The sequence below is a fragment of the Coenobita brevimanus genome, chromosome 75 (genome assembly GCF_032717465.1).
Source record: "Coenobita brevimanus isolate Jiangsu-jjx chromosome 75, ASM3271746v2, whole genome shotgun sequence".
In the NCBI taxonomy this organism is placed as follows: domain Eukaryota; kingdom Metazoa; phylum Arthropoda; class Malacostraca; order Decapoda; family Coenobitidae; genus Coenobita; species Coenobita brevimanus.
Window position 1 is genome coordinate 12,911,661 of NC_137028.1, and position 18,752 is coordinate 12,930,412.

Here is an 18,752-nt window from a genome sequence, read left to right on the forward strand (position 1 = left end):
GGTGATCCGATAATGCGTGAAGCCCCAGGAGCGGAGAGCTTACAGTCCGGCTCAGGGCATTACCGTCACCCTGGCCCCTCATCCAGCCACGAGGGGGCGCCTCGCTGGGGCTTCATGGTTCACCTTTATACCGCCATGGATTAGTCAGGGTACTTACACTTTATTTATCTGCGGCATATATTTCTATTACACCTTATTCAAACCGCGTTAAAACCTCGTGTCCCTGCTAAACTCACTAGTGATATTCATAGGGGTTGGATGGGATGTAGTCTCGTTTCAATAGCTCGCAGCTCAAGACACGTAAAAAAATCATTTATTGCACCTGTGCCAGTTCATCAATGATTGAAGTGCTCGAGTTAAGCTTGAATGAAACTTGGATGAATGTGTAGTTCATATGACTAATCACCTAGCTGATAATTCTATTGTCATCTTTTTTTTTTTTTCCTTTTTTTTACATTTTTGGGTCCTACCCATCCCAATCATCAGTGGAAGATAGATAACCATACGCTTTTCACCTTACCCTGGTCCAGATTTTGTCCTTTAGCAGTTTATTTCACGAAGCTTAATGACAGAATAATGCAGTATTTCATCTTTGCATTCTCTCACAGCACTTCTTCGTGACAAGCGTCATGTTCCAATGTGAATCTCCTGATACAGCTCTGCATTCAAAGTGGAGAAGTGGCAATTTAAACCAAGTTAGATTGCTGTATAGTCGCTTTTCCTCTCTTGTTTTCACTGCTGTCTCATCTTCATGTACCAATTTTTCTCGGGAAGTCACAGTTTGATATTTACATCATTACGTTAGCACGTAATAGTGTGACTATCGTGTTGGGAAAGTCTGGCATTATGTACGAAAGAGCCTGTAACTACGGCAAAGTGCAGGCGGATAATGAAATAATGAGCAAATTACGGCGGTGGAGATATCGACAACTCCGGTGGTGGTGACAGTGACAAGTGTATGACAGCCCGACACAGCCCAGACGACGCACAGGTGGAGGAAATGACCCGGGAGTCCACTGAAACACGGCCAATTAGGCGAGGCAGCGATGAAAGTTTGTGTACGGGGACCCAGGGAGATGACAATTAGAAGCAATTAGCAGTGATGATGTGTGTTTCCGTGGCCGCAGGATGGGGGGAAATGATGATGGTGATGAAGATGACAAAATGAGAGGAAGAGCGACCGAGAGTGGCATAACACGTTGGCTTAGTGTGTATGGAGAGGGTTAGGTTAGAGTCTCGCTTCTCTTTGATCTTGGCTCGCCCTTCACTAGCAATACCAGATGCAGGGCAACACAATGATTATATGTATATGGAAAGTTAAGATTGTCGATTCTGCTTGATACTGTCTCTCTCCCTTCATCAGCAAAATGAGAAAAAGATTGAGAGCGACATAAAGCGAGGGATGTGTGTATTGGGAGAGTCTGATAGGTTCTTGTTTGTTAATTATCCCCTTAAAAAAAAAAAAAAAAAAAATAGCGAAGAATGCCCAAAAGTGGTATAACGTGATGTCTGTCTGTGCAAAGGGTTGGGTAACATTCTCGCTTCTGCCCCTCCACGTCTCTCCGTCAAGTCCCCCCCTCCCCCTCTTCATCATTATTATACTCTATCATGTGGCTCTTCCCTCACCTTCACCCGGATCCCCCTCCTTCTCATCTTACCATCAGTTCGCTCGTTTCATCCTTGTTACCAAACATTTTCTCCCATTTTCTCTCAATGAACAACTTCCTTTCTAATCAGTCCTCTTTTACCACCCTCCTCCATCGCGTTGCAGTTTTTCCCTCCCTTCTTCTTCTATTATTTTCCTTCTCTACTGCCATACGTATTTTTTCTTGCCAGTTTCCCTTACTATTTTCTCCTCCATTCTCTTCCATTCATCCTCCTTCCTCTTTTCACTTTCTGTCAGGCCTCCTTTTTCACCAAATCCTCATATCCATCTCCAGGCTTCTTTGTCCTCAGCCCTTCCCTCTTCTCTGACATATTTTTGTTTTCTTCTTTCCTCTTATCTATTTTTTTTAATGCAATTTTTTACACGAGTTAGTTTTGTTTTTCCTCTCGAAGAAGAAAATAGTGTGACAATAGCTAGATGAAGCTGAAAATATCAGACACAATACGGTTACGACGAAGACTGCCACTAACCCATCGTTACGATGGATATCTTTCAACGTGAATAAATAGGTTAGTGGTCAGAATAATAATTACTTCTTATTAGTAACTCTACATTCTGTGGAGTACTTATTGATACCGAGGAAAATCAAAATGGCCGCCTCATGCCTGAAAGTGCTAAATCTGAAAGTATTTGGCCGAATTTGACCAAATTCTGTGGAAATGTAGTTGGTTATGAGTGAACAGATCTGCGTTGTACGAAAGACCTTGACCTTGATCTCAATGTCACGGGTCAAAATCCGTAAAAAATATTCAGTCATACCAAAAGTCCCTTAATGTTAGGTCTACAATGATAAAAGCATTTTCATTTGGAATATGGTCTTTTTTAAATATTTCTTCAGCAATTTCACAATTCCAGCTATTGTTGCTGTTATTATTATTATTATTATTATTATTATTATTATTATTACTTAATAATAATAATGATAAAGAAGATTAAGAAGAAGCAAAGAATGCCGCACCCGTGCCCACCAATTGGTCTAAGGATCTGACTTTGCCCTATGACCTTGACCTTCCACCGATTGCTGTCAAAAATGAACTGATTCATTCGTTCGAGACTCTTAACCGTTCTACCAGGTTTGGATCAAATCAGATCAACACTGTTTGGGTTTTTATCTTGCTTTGAGACCTTGGCATTAGACCTTTTCCTAAGACAATGACCTTTGACTAAATGTTCTCAACATTTCACACACACACACACACACACACACACACACACACACACACACAAACAGACTCAGTTCCCACCCTCTATCTACTCCCTAACTCTACCTCTGTCCCTCCTTTTCCCTGTACTCAGCCTCAAGCTTCTCCCTAACCTTTACCCTCTACCCTCTTCTCTCCTGCACCTCTCCTCATACCGTCCTATACTTCGCCCTAACCTCTCCCCATGCACTCCTAAACATCTCCCTAGCCTCTCCCTCCCTACCCTCCTCCTTCCTGCACCTCACCTCAAACTTCTTGGCCCTCCCCCCTACCCTCCTTCCTCCTGTGCTTCATCTCAAACTTCTTCTTGGCCCTCTCCCTACTCTCCTTCCTCCTGTACCTCACCTAGCACTTCCTCTTGACCCTCCCTCCTACCATCCTTCCTCCTGCACCTCGCCTCAAACTTCTCCCTGACCCTGCCCTCCCCAAGCCCTCAATTAGCGTGATTACCGAGTAGGAATGTCCAGGAGGCGGCCAATTACGGAGTAGTAGCAGCGCCCCCCTGAGATGCCGCCCCCCTCCCCTACTCTGAGGGTGCGCGGGGAGAAGGGAGAATGAGAGAGGGAAGTAAAGAGAGAACAAGATGGAGGAAGTCGGGGAGAAAGAAAGAATGAAAGGAAAGAGACTGAAAGAAATGAATAAGGGATAAGATGGAGAAAGTCGTAGGAAAGGGAGGATACTTGGAGGAATGTAAATAAAAAGGAGATATAAGAAGGAAAGCTGATACACGAAGAGAAAAAGGAGATGTAAGAAGAAAACAAGAGTATAAGAAGGAACGAATATAAGAATCAATCAATGAGATATAAGAAGGAAGAGATAGATTATGGAATATCACTTATGTGGAGACATAAAAGCTGACAGGAGCTGGAGATTTAAGGACCGAGTGAGAAGATATAAAGTGAACTGGTCTTCACAAGAGAAGAAAGAAGAGTAAGGGAAGTGTGGACAAAAGAAGAAAAGGGAGAAAGAGAATTTGTTCGAGCGGTAAGTACAGGAAAGTTAAGTATACAGTTGCAGCAGTGGGAAAAGGGAGTAATGAGGTGTGATTATGAACACCTGAAATGAAAGCAATTAAAACTAGCATACTGTTAGGAAGCTGGACGCATGGTACAGAAGGAAGAGGGAGCACTATGATCTTACTGATTTTGACTCTTCTTAAGTAGATACTGACGTCACTAAGCTCTTCCAATGCACGTATCTAGATAATGAAGGTCACATCAGCTCCGACCGCGGCCGCCTGATGTCTATAGTGGAACCGCAGTTTATTTCCAGACACTTTTTCGAAATGAGTGTACCTCGACCTCATATGATGGACCTTTTACCTGCGGTAGGCAGCATGAGCACGGAACCACTCTGGTACTGACCTACGCCGTAGGATCTTCATCTCCGGTGTGAGTGTTGGAAAAGGACGCACTCCACACAGTGTCACCGACGTTATACAAACACTCCTTAACTCTCTATCCCCCGTAGGATAGTAGACTACATGAAGAGGGTAACTTTCGTTCATCGAGTTCACTTTCATATAAGCCTGAGCAACAATAACAAGAACAAGCCCTAATGACTATCAGATTAAACGAAAACATGGAATTTGACAGTCCTTGAAACTGTATGATATCTATTAATGTATGAGCTGCATATTATAAAGCCAGTCTCTCTCTCTCTCTCTCTCTCTCTCTCTCTCTTTACGGACGGGGGGGGGGGCACAGACGCTATTAATAAGCGCTTTAAAATATTCATGTACCTCTCGTAAGGTGGTCTTTTCCAGATATAAGGTGTCTAAATATTATGCATGGGGACTCGATTGATTATGTCGTAGGTTCACATCTTTGTAATGCTAGACTGTAGTTAGTTTAGCAACACTACCTCACAGGAAAAAAAAAAAAGTTAATTTATGTGTGGGGAGGAGCTGAAGATGAGTTAGAGGAGGGAGGGACGCACTGACCTTTCCCAATAACACCGCTGATCGTATACCTTTGACCATGATCTTTGAACTTAAAGTGAATTATCATAACAGAGAGACAGAACATTACAAAAGCTGGTAAAGCTTTTTTTTTTTCCTACAGATCTTCATGTATCACAATTAACTAGTTCATGAATAACATTAAAATACAGACCTGCAAACACGTATTAGCTGGCTAGCTCCATATCTAATGAAAGTATTGTCGGGTACAATGTTATAATTAATTCTGCGTCGACCCTGGTTTACATGAGTTTCCTCTATCAATTTTTGCTTAAGCACATAAGGATCCACAGATAAATCATTGTTAATTACTATGCCTTTCCTCGTCGACTATCAGATGTTGGGGATGAAGGCGAACATGAAACAGAGAAACCGTATACACATTTATTAGTCATGCGGCGTGCCTCCCTCCCGCCACCAGAAAGATACCCGCGCTGGCTCTCACTGATATGATTTAAGGCCTGAAAGGAAGAGACGGAGCTAATGACTGGGGTGAGAGGAGGAGGAGAGACAGGGAGAGATACTAGATGCTAGATATGAAAACTAATCAGAAAATAAGCAAAGAGACTGGATGAGCTGTACTGCTAGAGATATAGGAAAACTAGGAGGAGATGAGGGAAGGAGAAAGGCGGTGGGGAGAGACAGACAGAGATTCTTGGCCCTGGCTATGAAAATTAATACATAAATAAACAGAGTGGGAGGATTGAAAAGCGAGATATATCGTGAGGCGTGGGGCATGGGATAAGAGAGGGAGGCAGAGAGAGAGAGAGAGAAAGAGAGAGAGGGAGGAGGACCCGGTGTGAATGCGCAATGGGTCGGGTCTGGTGCCGGGCCGCTGCTGGGTTTCATGCACCTCGCGACCAGACTTTACGCGACGTCACCTGATCCATTATTCATTTCGCGCCCAATACGCCCCGGCGCGACGTTGCCACATGTCCGACGTAAACAAAGTGTGGGTGAACATGCCCGCCGCCGCGCTACCCATTGGTGGCTGGGCACTGGGCATGGGCGCATTTAGGTACGGGTGGCGGGGATGGGTACGGGTCCGCTGGGTTCCGCGCGCCACATCCCCTGCGGAGGAGAGGGAAACGTGTCACACCTCCACCAGGCCTGGTCCTCACTGTGACGTCATACCAGCTAGCTTTCTTCGCTGAATGAATTGAGATTACTCACTCGCCTCACACGCGGCTCTGGCAAGGGACGTCATAGTAAGGGGGATGGGTTCTGAGGTCGTTCAGGAAACATTGTAGTAAAGGGAATTACTCACGAAAAGGTGGATAGCAAGGATAGTGCTTGAAAATGATGGATAGCTTGGGAGGAGAAGGGAGGACGGGAAGGGGGTGTGTGTTTATGAGACGGGTGATGGCGGGAGTAGGTCAGTGTGCTCCCCAGGCTTATTAATATTTCCTACAGACTCACAGTTTATCCCTCTCCTCCTCCCTAGTACAGTATTAATTTCTTCTTACACCTCACATACTTCCTCCTTACTCGAGTTTCAGTGTTTTCTTCGCTCACATCCTTATCTGTTCTCCTTTAAACGTAATCCTTTATTTCTTTTATTTTCCCACATTACCTTAGAATAGTATCAACAGTATAACTTTAGTGTGAGAGACGGAGATGTGAAGGTGTGTGGCGCCACCTGTTCAGCATTGGCCTGCCGAGTCCTAGGAATTAGACTGACAATTCTATGCCCAGAGCCGGATATCACTAGAGACACTGATACATTGTCTTAATTTCTTCCAACTTGTTTCCTTGATTTTCAACTTTCTTTCTGGTCCCAAGAGCATTACCCACTATCACCCTGACACTCTCACTCTCCATTCTTTTTTTTCTTGGTTCACAGCATTATCTTTGCTCACAGGTTTTCACTCTCTTCTTATTTTTGCAGTTAGAATATTATCACTCTCTTCTTACTCCCACATATAGAATACTACCACCCTATTCTTCCTCACATTTAGAATACTGTCACATTCTTTCGCTCATTTATATTATTTTCACTCTTCTTACTCCTACTTTTTTTTAATACTACAACATTCTTCTTACTCTCGCACACTTTTCTGTCAAGTATGTTTCCTTCATTCACATCTTATTCTCTTTTCCCTAGTATTTCATCTCATTCTCTGTTACTCTCACATCCTTCTTCACTGCCTCTGTTTCTCACGTTTCATTCCTTCTCTTCGGCTTGCTAAGTAGAATACTATTAATTTCACTGTTACCGTCACATAATTTTTTACTACTCATGTTTAATTCGCTCGTCTTTTCTGTGCTTCTTAAAACAGTATCATGTTCTGACTCACATATACTTCTTCCTTATTTTTATTTTATTTTGTTTTGTTTGTGTGTGTGTGTGTGTGTGTGTGTGTGTGTGTGTGTGTGTGTGTGTGTGTGTGTGTGTGTGTGTGTGTGTGTGTGTGTGTGTGTGTGTGTGTGTGTGTGTGTGTGTGTGTGTGTGTGTGTGTGTGTGTGTGTGTGTGTGTGTGTGTGTGTGTGTGTGTGTGTGTGTGTGTGTGTGTGTGTGTGTGTGTGTGTGTGTGTGTGTGTGTGTGTGTGTGTTCATTCCCCCATTTGCTTCCTAGAAAATCATTACTGGTTTCTTACTCTCATGTTTATGTTTCTTACTCATGCCTCTCCTCTTTCCCATTCTCTCTTCCCTTGTTTACTCTCAAAAATTACGCAACTCTATAGCTCTTGCAATCTTCCACAGAACAGTTTATGCTTTTCACCCCATCTCCTTCTGCGACAAAAAGCATAATCATTACCTCTAAATAACCTCACTTTTTTTTTTTTAACCACTTTGAGGTCTATTATCTTTGCTTCCATCCTCCTCCCTGGTCTTTTCTTGTCTCTCATACTTCTTTGTTAGACACGATTGCTTGAGTCTCTCTCTCTCTCTCTCTCTCTCTCTCTCTGGCACCTCCCCGCATTATCCTCCTCGTCACTCTCCCTCAAGAGCCCCAGAGAGAAGAATGAAAGGGTGGGAGGGAAAGGGTACCGAAAATGGGACAGAGGGGGAAGGTAAGGGAGGAGGAAGGAGGTGAAAGGGGAAGAAGGAGAGAAAGGCGGCGTCGTTTTACACTTTTTTGGAGGCTTTGTGAGAGTGTACAAAAGGGGCTTCCGATGTCCCCCAATTTTAAAGCTCCAAGCCTTTCACGTGGGTCCTACTCTCCTAAAGTACAACCCAGCTGCAACCTTGTCCTTCTGAGGCTCGTGTGACTGTGCCTACGACTTACAAAAAGATAAAAAGACAGAAAGAAATGATGGAGACTGAACCTTTCCGTGTAATATGTACTTTCATATTAATTTCCTACCTTGCCATCTGCCCACCTTGTGTGCTCTAAATTTTACTCTGTTCCGGAGGTCAAGCGATTGGCTAAATATTCGAAATTTGTCTGTATAAAGAAATAATGCTGTCGCTAACTTTCCAAGTTCTAGGAGTTCCCTTGAAAGTTACTTAAAAGAGACGTCGATATCTTTGCACAAAATTTTACCAGTAATAAGTATAAGCAGAAGTAAACAGCCATTAAAGTGAAAACTATATCTCCTTTATGATATGGAACCAGAAGAGACTTTATGCAGTACTTCAAGAAGAAACGAAGCAAAAACAGTAGTAATGATTCTGAATTATTAGTTCGTTTGTAGACAGTTTCGGTGTTTTACGTGGTAATAGGTTCATTTCTCCACACCACGGATGAAAAGGATACATTTCGTTAAAATACCAAGGAAATCCTTCCTCACATTTACCGACTTTTCTCTTTCGCACACTCCTCCTTAAACACTTCTCCTCTCTGTTCCATACCCCCCCCTTCCCTCCATTTTATAGCCCTCCTTCCCTTCATTCCATGCCCCTCTTTCCCTTCATCACATACCCCTCCTTTCCTTCATCAACAAAGTCTCCTTCCCTGCAGTCCCTACCTCTTCTTCCCTTCATCCTATAGCCCTCCTTCCCTTCATCCCATACCCTCCTTCCTTCATCTCATATCCCTCCTTCCCTTCATCCCATACCCCTCCTTCCCTCCATCCTATACCCCTCCTTCCCTTCATCCCATACCTCTCCTTTTTGTCCCGTACCTCTCCTCTCCGTCCCATACCATTCCTATTCTCCATCCCATAGCCTCCTTTCCATCACCGAATACCTCCATTTTACCCTTCCCATAACCTCCTTCCCTCAATCTCATACCTGTCGTCTCTGTTCCATATCTTTCCTTTTCTCCCTCACATATCTGCCAGGCTATCTCTCCCATGTATCTCTTTCCCTTGCATTTCATTCCTCTTCTTTTCGTCACCCCGTCCTTTCTTGTTTCCGTCAATACATTCCACGCGTCTCCCTTCTCCCCACCTCATACCTCTTATTCTGCACTTCAAATGCCTCTTCTTTCCTCCTTCATGTACTTGATTTCTCTCTCATACAGTTTCATCTTTCCCATTGCTTTCATCGTCTCATTCATTCCATCTGCTACTTTCATCCCTCCCCTACCTTTTCCTTTCTCTCCAACCCCCGCCTCTCATCCTTCCGTTCCCTCCTCTTCTCTTCATTCCCTAACTCCATCCGTTTCCTTTCCTTTCCCTGCTTGCCATCCCAGTTTTCTCCTCCTCCATCTCTTCCTCCTCCTCCTTCACCTCTCCATCCTTTTTCCATTCATCTTAATTTCTCTGTCCTTTTCTTCTCCCGACCTTTCCTATCTCTCCTTTCCATCCTCTACTTCCCTTCCTCCTCTTTCGTATTTCTTTTTCTCTCTATTCCCTACCTCCTCGATTCCCTCAAACCCCCAGTACCTCCCCTCCCTCGTCCCTTCCCCTTCATGCTGGCCTGTGTATGTGTGTAGGGGCCAAGTTTAGGAATTATAACGCACGTGTGTTGACTGCCTGACTGTGTGGTTCAACTTGCCTTTGTACACCCTTCACATGCGACCCCCCCCCTTCTCTCTCTCTCTCTCTCTCTCTCTCTCTCTCCACACACACACACACACACACACACACACACACACACACAAACACTCTCAGGGGTATCCGGCGTTGCCCTAAAACCCTATAATTATAATCGTGTATACCGGTATTGCCTGGGACTCTGTATGGTCACTCCAGTGTGGGAGAAGACCCCCGGGATCCCATTTTACCCAATGAACCCTATGTTCCTCCTTGGACCCATTTTGCCAGGAATATATTCCCCATTAGCCTATTTCTATTATTGGCCTATTTTCACCCACCCACCCACCAACCCTCCCAAACACACCCTGTTCACCCACCCACCGATCCTTCCCATTCACACTCACCCACCCATCCTGACCACCCACTCACCCACCCTTCGCCACCCTCTCATCCACCTTGCCCTTCCACACCCACTCATCTGTTGAACCCCGCCCACCCATCTCACCCACACTTCCCACCCCACCAAACTGTCCATCCATCCGACCCGTTGTAGCAAACATTGATATGGCTGAAAAACGGGAGAGAGAGGGAAAAATATAAAATTACAGTAATTGGCTTCCATGTTTTCACCAAGTCGACTTGCTTATCTCTAATTACTTCTAATCTTGACTGTCAGGGGTGCTGCTTTAACAACTGAAATAACGCATCTAAATTCACTGCAAAAAATTACATATGCTGGAGCTGTTTATAGAGCTCTATATGCATCCCCCTCGATTTCCACAGAGCATAGAGGACAGACAGACAGACAAATATTCTCTTTATATACATATATATATATATATATATATATATATATATATATATATATATATATATATATATATATATATATCTGGTAGTGTTCCCATTTACTGTTTAACGCGACATTCTGTTTAGGGGTAGCTCATTTTCAGGCCACCGGCACTGACGGTTAGTTCGCAATAATATTTACTCTAAAGCAACACCTCAGGTCCTCTGGTAACTAGTGTGTGTGTGTGTGTGTGTGTGTGTGTGTGTGTGTGTGTGTGTGTGTGTGTGTGTGTGTGTGTGTGTGTGTGTGTGTGTGTGTGTGTGTGTGTGTGTGTGTGTGTGTGTGTGTGTGTGTGTGTGTGTGTGTGTGTGTGTGTGTGTGTGTGTGTGTGTGTGTGTGCGCGCGCGCGCTTCAACAAAATTATGAGTTTGCCTGCACTGTATATTTCGGTATACTCTATATACACGAGACTCAGTTTACGAGACATGTTATTACCTGGCACGACCTCTCTGACCCAGCGTCATGTAAGGAGTATCATAACTGCCTAGGCCATGACGAGAACGCACAACAAAAACATAATCCTGTAATTAAAGTAAGTGTTATTAATTCAAGTAGTGAACTGATTTGTTTCAGAGTTAGTTGTCTGATCTGCAAGTGCCAGGGTTTCTACAGAAATGACGACAGTCTGAATAACACCGTATCCTAACCATCTGACATATCTTCTGGAGATGACAATTTTTGACCGAGGTCGCGTTTTTAATATATTCTACTGTATAAGCAGTAACACACCACCTCCGCTCACCAGCACAGCTCATTTTTCTTTTCATACAGACCTTGTGGTTAAGATTTATGTTTAATGAAAATTCTATTAAGGTTTCCGCTGAAATCAAGAGCACTATGTCTGATCACGAGTTCACACTTATCACCAGATATGCATTAATCTTGATCTAACACATCGCCAAGCATGCCGTCAAGGATTATATCAATTTGTGTTAGCCATGAGGTTTGGCAGTTCCCCATTTTATTGATAATATTATGGTTAAGATAACTTTAGCATTCTATTCCGGATAAACCTGGCGATTTTAGCCATGAAAGAGTGAGTCAAAGGATGGTGAGATACCCAGTGCTATCACCATTAACTTTCCCATGAAAGGACAACTTTAGTCCTGGGATTTCATTCAGCTGAGGAAAGCTGGTTTTGTCTCTTGAGTGCTGGGTAGCACCCAAGTTGCTTTTCCCACTTCTGGCTACAAGTGGTGACGGTCTTCATTATACTAGTTACGGTAATATCATTTATTACACACACACACACACACACACACACACACACACACACACACACACACACACACACACACACACACACACACACACACACACACACACACACACAAACGACTAGGGAAGTAGCTATTTATATTGTCCTTTCTGATCCTGCAAATACCATAAATTGAAGCCGCTAACATTGACTGAGGTTCAAACACAAATGCCTACGCCGCTTACCAGCTTATTTCTGCTTATGGCACGTTTGTGCAGTTTATATCGATGCTAGATATATACCGTATAAATAACGGACAAGTTAATGCTGACCCATTCAAAAAATGCCGCCTTTATTAGTTTGGGACAGCTACTACTGAGCGCCTTATTTTCTTAATAAATTAGATCTCTGGCATTAAGGAGGTTTAAAATTACCCCACTAACTCTCCGGGTCCCATGACGTCTTTAGAGTTATATTCTTGCAAAAGTCAGGCGATTTCATTCATACGGGGGAGACCTGTCGTAGTAAAAGGTTTAAAATGTAGTATGAAAGATAAACTGCCAAGTAAGGGATGGTGGAAAGCCTGGTAAAGCCACGCAAAAATGTCGTACACCTGCTCTCCCACCACCAGGCCGACTGCCCCCCGCCTCAGTGCGTGACATATCGGGCTTGTGGGAGGAGGGGCAAAGGTCAGGAGTCACAAGTACGGACATAACACCTTCACTGCCACCTCTCAGTTCCCACTCTCCTCTCTCTACGCTTATCCCACTCATGTCCTTATCAGTTTCTTTCAGAGGTATAATAATGGTTAGCACAGGAGGTTGATTCTCGAGGTGGTCACGCAAGTAGACAACTGGGTATCTGGATATGGCATCGACAATTGACGGTTATTTTCTAGGGGATGACTGAGAAGTAGCTGAAATTTATGGTTGTCCTTAATGGCATTCGTGCGGTCGACAGGCATTAATACAAACATTTCTTCTTAATTTTCCTTCCCTCATATTTTCGTTGCATTTCATAGAAATCATTCTCTGCATGTCTTCCATCTTGTGCCATGTCTTTCAGCCTTCTCCCATGCATCACTTCTTTTTCTCTCACATCCTTCTCTCTCTCTCTCTCTCTCCTATTCTCTTCACAGTTTCTCTCATTCCATTTCATATCCTCTACTTTTTCCTCCACCTCTAATAACACCCTAAGCAGCCCCTCATTCTTTCACACCCTCTTTTTCTTACCTTCAATACGACACCTAAGTCACTCTCATCCCGAGAGAACTTTCTCCCTCACAGTTCTTTCTCACCTCTTCTCTCTCTCTCTCTCTCTCTCTCTCTCTCTCGCACCCTATTCTGGAGGTGACGGGTGGGTGATGGAGAGGAGGGTAAAAACGGAGGGCAGAAGGAAACAAGGGTGTAGGAGTCAGGGTTTGAGAGAGAGAGAGAGAGAGAGAGAGAGAGAGAGAGGATGAATGACAGGAGGTAAGGCAAGATGGAGGATGTCGTGGAAAAATACTGAAGGTGAGAAAAGGTGAAATTAAGACTGGAGGTTAAGTGGTATGGTAGTGAAAGATACCGATGAGACAGAGGTATGAGAGGAGAATGAGGGAGGAAGGGGAAAGTTAGGATAAAGGGGATGAAGGACAGGTAGAAAGATAGAAGGATGACGACGATTGAAGAGAGAGAGAGAGAGAGAGAGAGAGAGAGAGAGAGAGAGAGAGAGAGAGAGAGAGAGATGATTCACTGATATACGAATTTAATTGGACATTACGGGCCAAAAGAAATTATTTCATCTAATTTATAAATGAAAAACTTTAATCTTTATTCAGGGAATTAAATGCTAAAGACAGTACGGCAGAATACTCTCTTTTTCAATCTCCATTCCCTTAGACACAGCACAGGAAAAAAGGCTGAAAAGATACCTTGCAGGGTCTAAGACATTAGTGCTACAGACACAGTTGATATTAGTACTAAGAATGACCCGGTTATCATGTATGTGAATGAGAGTAAGGCAATTGTTTCTGCTTTATACTTTGTGTTATCATAGATAAATATGTTCACATTTTTTTTTTTTTTTTAAAGGGAAAAGAAACACATTCTTTGTACTCAAGCAGGTGATGCAGGGAGAAGCTAATAACCACAAAACATTTGTAAGCGACACTCTCCGTTGTATGAAAGTAATAACATCATTTATGCAAAAGCCATACTGTTCGCTAATAGCATGTAGTCTTGTTTATCCAGTGACAATTTTCTTGTGATTTTGCGCTACAAATTCTAAGAGCTTGTTCTGTTTTACTCACAGCGTCATCTCCGTCGCATGTCCATTGCAACGGTCGGGTATTGCTGCCGCTGGAGGAAAAACATTTTTATATCCATGTTCCTTATTATCGCCTGCCTTTAATAGGCGGAGCGATTATGTTTTTGCCCACCTGTGTGTGTGTGTGTGTGTGTGTGTGTGTGTGTGTGTGTGTGTGTGTGTGTGTGTGTGTGTGTGTATTTTTTCCCATTATATCTCATGAACGGCTTGAACTATCAACATGAAAACTTCAGGGTATCAAGATATGACCAAAATCTTGGATGACTTCGAAAATGGGCTCTCGGGTTCAAGGTCAAGGTCACCAAAATGGTTGCCAATGGCCAACTACTTTTTATCACCCGTCTTTAGCACCATTATATCTCATGAAAGGCTTGAGCTATCAACATGAAACCTTCAGGGTATCAAGATAGGGTCAGAATCTTGGAGTTGGCCAAGAGCATATTCTGGCGGGCGATTAGCATTCAGCTCCCGAATGCTTTCCTTTCATTTCCAATAGTAATCACAACCGATTAATACATGCTTTCCCTAACCAATTACTTTACCAATAAGCATAATTAAGCTTCCGGAGCCTTACCCCAAATGGTTTGTTGCGGAGAGAAGACAAAAAATTAACAGACCTTCCTTGCACTGACTATCTTAACCCTTTGACTATGCAGGACTTATGCTGCTGAATCCGAACGTGAAGAGTTGACCACCCTAATATGACATATCTGTACCATCACAATGCAAAATTTATACTGACCCTACATAACCATCTCGTTGCATAAGATATCTCTCTATTGAATAAAATATTTGATGTTGGAATATACAGTCGAAAAGAGACTATAACAGTGAAAGGGTTAAAGACTTTGCAGAAACGGGAGGTCCAGAAATGAAAAGCGTATTTTATTTTTGCTTCCTTCATCTTCTCTTTTAGACTGACCGGAAACTATTATCCACAGATCTTTGATGCCAAAAGCGTGGCTTATCTGTCTCCCACCCCCCCAGTTACATATATTTGTTACTGAGGTGCCTTGGAGGAAGAAGAATGTGGTATATCTATGTATTAATGTAAAATGGCAGAATCCACCCTTCAGACTATTCACTGATTGTATTGATGACTTTTCGCAGACATAATTTTGCTCTTAAGTTATGACTGTAATGCCTGTCTTTGTATCGCCAGGATATATAAAGTCAGACTTAGCAAACCCTACCTCACTGTAACTTATAATTTATATAAAAAAATAATAATCGCCCTAGAAAAGACTCTTCAGATACACCACAAGTAATGTGTCCAAGGTGTTACGTGGCAGTTTAGGATTACTGCCTGTTTCCCTTTATGAAAATAGTTTTTTATCCATTTTCCATGATATTCATAACGTCTTCTTTTTTTTAAATCAGCTTATCACGTGTAGCTTTATCATATTCCTCCTCAGAATTTAGGGTCATCCATGTTGAATATATTTCGCTAATATATGAGTAAATAATTAGCAGTAGGCAGCTATGATCATTCTTTTTAGCAAATACCCTTTTTTTGTGTTTTTCCTGATCAAATTGGCTGTAATCTTTTCTCTAATTTCTGATTTTTTTTATTATGTATAAACTGATGTGAAACTGAAGGGGGGGTGGAGAGAGAGAGAGAGAGAGAGAGAGAGAGAGAGAGAGAGAGAGAGAGAGAGAGAGAGAGAGAGAGAGAGAGAGAGAGAGAGAGAGAGAGAGAGAGAGAGAGATGGTGGGGTACGGGAGGAAAAAGTGAAAGAGGAGTGGGAGCCAGGAATACAAGAGGAGCAGCTAGTGAATGAAGAGATTGGAAGATAACCGAGGATGGGAATCAGAGGGAGTAAGGAAAGGGACATGAAGTGGGATGACGGAAAGAAGGACTGATAGGGGATGGGTGGAGGAAAAGAGGGAGGGGGAGGAAAAGAGGGAGGGGGAGGAAAAGAGGGAGGGGGAGGAAAAGAGGGAGGGGGAGGAAAGGAAGGAGGGGTGAAGGGATGGAGGGAAAGAGGGAAAGAAGGAGGGGGGAGGCACAATGGGGCCGGGTGGTGCGTGTGTCACAATGACGGATCAGACGGGATCATCGTCACCCCCGGCCACGATTATGTCTCGCTCTCCCCCTTCTTCATCTCTCTCTCTCTCTCTCTCTTGCTATCGACATACCTTCCCTCCATCCCTGTCACAAGTCCTCTTCCATTATTTCATTTTCCTTTACTCCTTTATCCATCTGTTCTCCATTTTCTTCTGTTATTCACCTATTTTCATCTTCTCTTAATTCTCGTTATGGCTTCACGTCAGCCCTTCATTTCTATATTTTTTTCTACTCTTTTTTCCCTTAGTTTCACCCTCTGCATCCCCTCCTCTACTTTAAGCTATCGCTCTGCTCTTCAGTCTTTTTTCACTTCGCTACGCTGTTCACGTACTTTCCCTTGCGTCATTCAGGTTCTCTCTCCCTTACTTTTTATTGATTTCTCTCTTTTTATTCCTTCCTTCATCCTTCTAAAAATTGCCCCTTTCACTCTTTTTTTTTTTTCTCTATTTATGGTACATCTTTCTGACTGGTTTCTTCTTGATGAATATATATTCTTAATTCACTCCTAAAACTTTTCTGTTTCTGCTGATACATTTCATACTATCGGCAACTTGACTGTTTTCATCCATACATAACACATTTCGCTGATTTATCCTATCTGAAATATATACAAAACTGATTCTTGATTTAACAGTGACGTAAATGTGCAGCTGATGCAAATATATCCAACTGAGAGAATAAATATTACGAGTAAGAATACGTGGAACATGTGTCATTCTTTCGCATGTATATTTCTGTCTGCTAACATTTCTGTCAAACTATTTTAACATTTTCCCGCCTCTCTATCCGTGCCATCACTCGCCCGTCCTCTATCACCCCTCCATACACCATCCCTCTCCCTCATCTCATCCCCGAGGCCTGCTGTTCAATCCCCCCTCTTTCCCCCCCTCCCTCCCTTCCTTCCTCTCTCAATCCCTCCCTCCCTCTCTCCCCTTTCCCCTCTCTCTCATCCCCATAACTTGTGTCCCCTCCACCCCTCCCTCACTGCCATAACTTCTCTCCCCTTCCCTCTCCCTCCCCTTACCCTCTCCTTCCCTTCCCCCTCTCTCCTCCCCTCCACCAACCTGCACTTCCCCTTTAACATGCATGATGGACCTGCACAATAACGCACTGATAAATGCAGGCCACCTATCATTTATCTAATTAATTGCGCTCTCCACTTTCGACAACTTTTTGCATCTAATTCGTCAACTACATATTTTTTTCAGTCCATTTTTTTTTGGCGGGCTTTCATCACTTAGACAACTTTTCGGATCAGCCCTGACGAATATCCCAGTCCAATTCGGCAACTTTTTATCACATTATTTTGACAACTTAATTAATTTGGGTAGCATTTCATCAATTAAAAGTTTTCCCTACTGTCATACATGCTTTAATACTGTATTCCCTGCCTCCATAAAGCAAAAGAGCGTATGTGTTGGGATGTGTATGGTAAAATATGAGCGAATGTGTGAAAATGTGAATGTGTTATACCTCACGATGTACAGGGAAAATATAAAGTTGAGAGAGAGAGAGAGAGAGAGAGAGAGAGAGAGAGAGAGAGAGAGAGAGAGAGAGAGAGAGAGAGAGAGAGAGAGAGAGGCCAATCAAGCGACGACCAAACTCTACTGCAAAAATATAAACAAAAAACGAGAAGTGGGAGAGAAACCAGCTCATTACCTCGGCCTCCCCTCACCACACCTCACCTTACCTCCCCTAGCCTCTCCTCTCCGCAGCCTCACTCAAGCTTCACCTCACAACATCTTAGTCTCACCTCCAATTTTGTGATGAGACAGCACCGCAAAACTAAGAGACTGGTGGCGAAAAGGTGCGGGATATAAGCAGAGAGCGGCAGTAAGAGAAGTAGTGGAGGTTATTTTGCGACTTGCTGACGTTGATACACGGCTATCATGCGTTCGTGACTGAATGCACGGCGACCCTGCTTGCACGCGCACACACACACACACACACACACACACACACACACACACACACACACACACACACACACAAAGCACATACAATATGCATACCCTCATACAATAATATACTTAAACCCAAGTGAATATGCACTATTATTTATGCTGTAACTGTAGATGAAAACTTACGACACGCACATTACTTTTATGTTCAGATCGAAAAACACCCGAGCATATCTCGAGATGTAAGAAAATTCACTGAGCTTACTAGACCCCTAAGCTCACTGTAACCAGTAGTCTTGTACCTCCTTTTCTCACAGCGTTATTTTTTTTTTTCTGAGTTCTGAGCATAGACAAGAAGGCTGCGAAGGTGATATACATTAACTCCTTCACTGAGAATGTTGTTTTTCTTTTTATACGCCGTTATTTAAGGAGAGAGACCTTTTGAAAACGAGGGGTTACATACTGTAGAGCAAACATTAACCACTTCAATACGAGGGGCTTTCCCAAATTTTGCAAAGTTGCAGATGGGCAGCAAGAATAAAATAGGGCGTCGTAGCACTGAATGCCAAGCATAATAAAACCTGTAATGGCCTTTGAGACCTGAAAAATTGGTTCACGAGGTGGAGGAAGTCGGTAAGAGAGGCTGAAACTTATCCTAAACCCAACGGAGCTCCTGGAGAGAAGAGAATGACAAAGAATAATAATAAATTGGGAGAGCTGGAGGCGAATGCAGG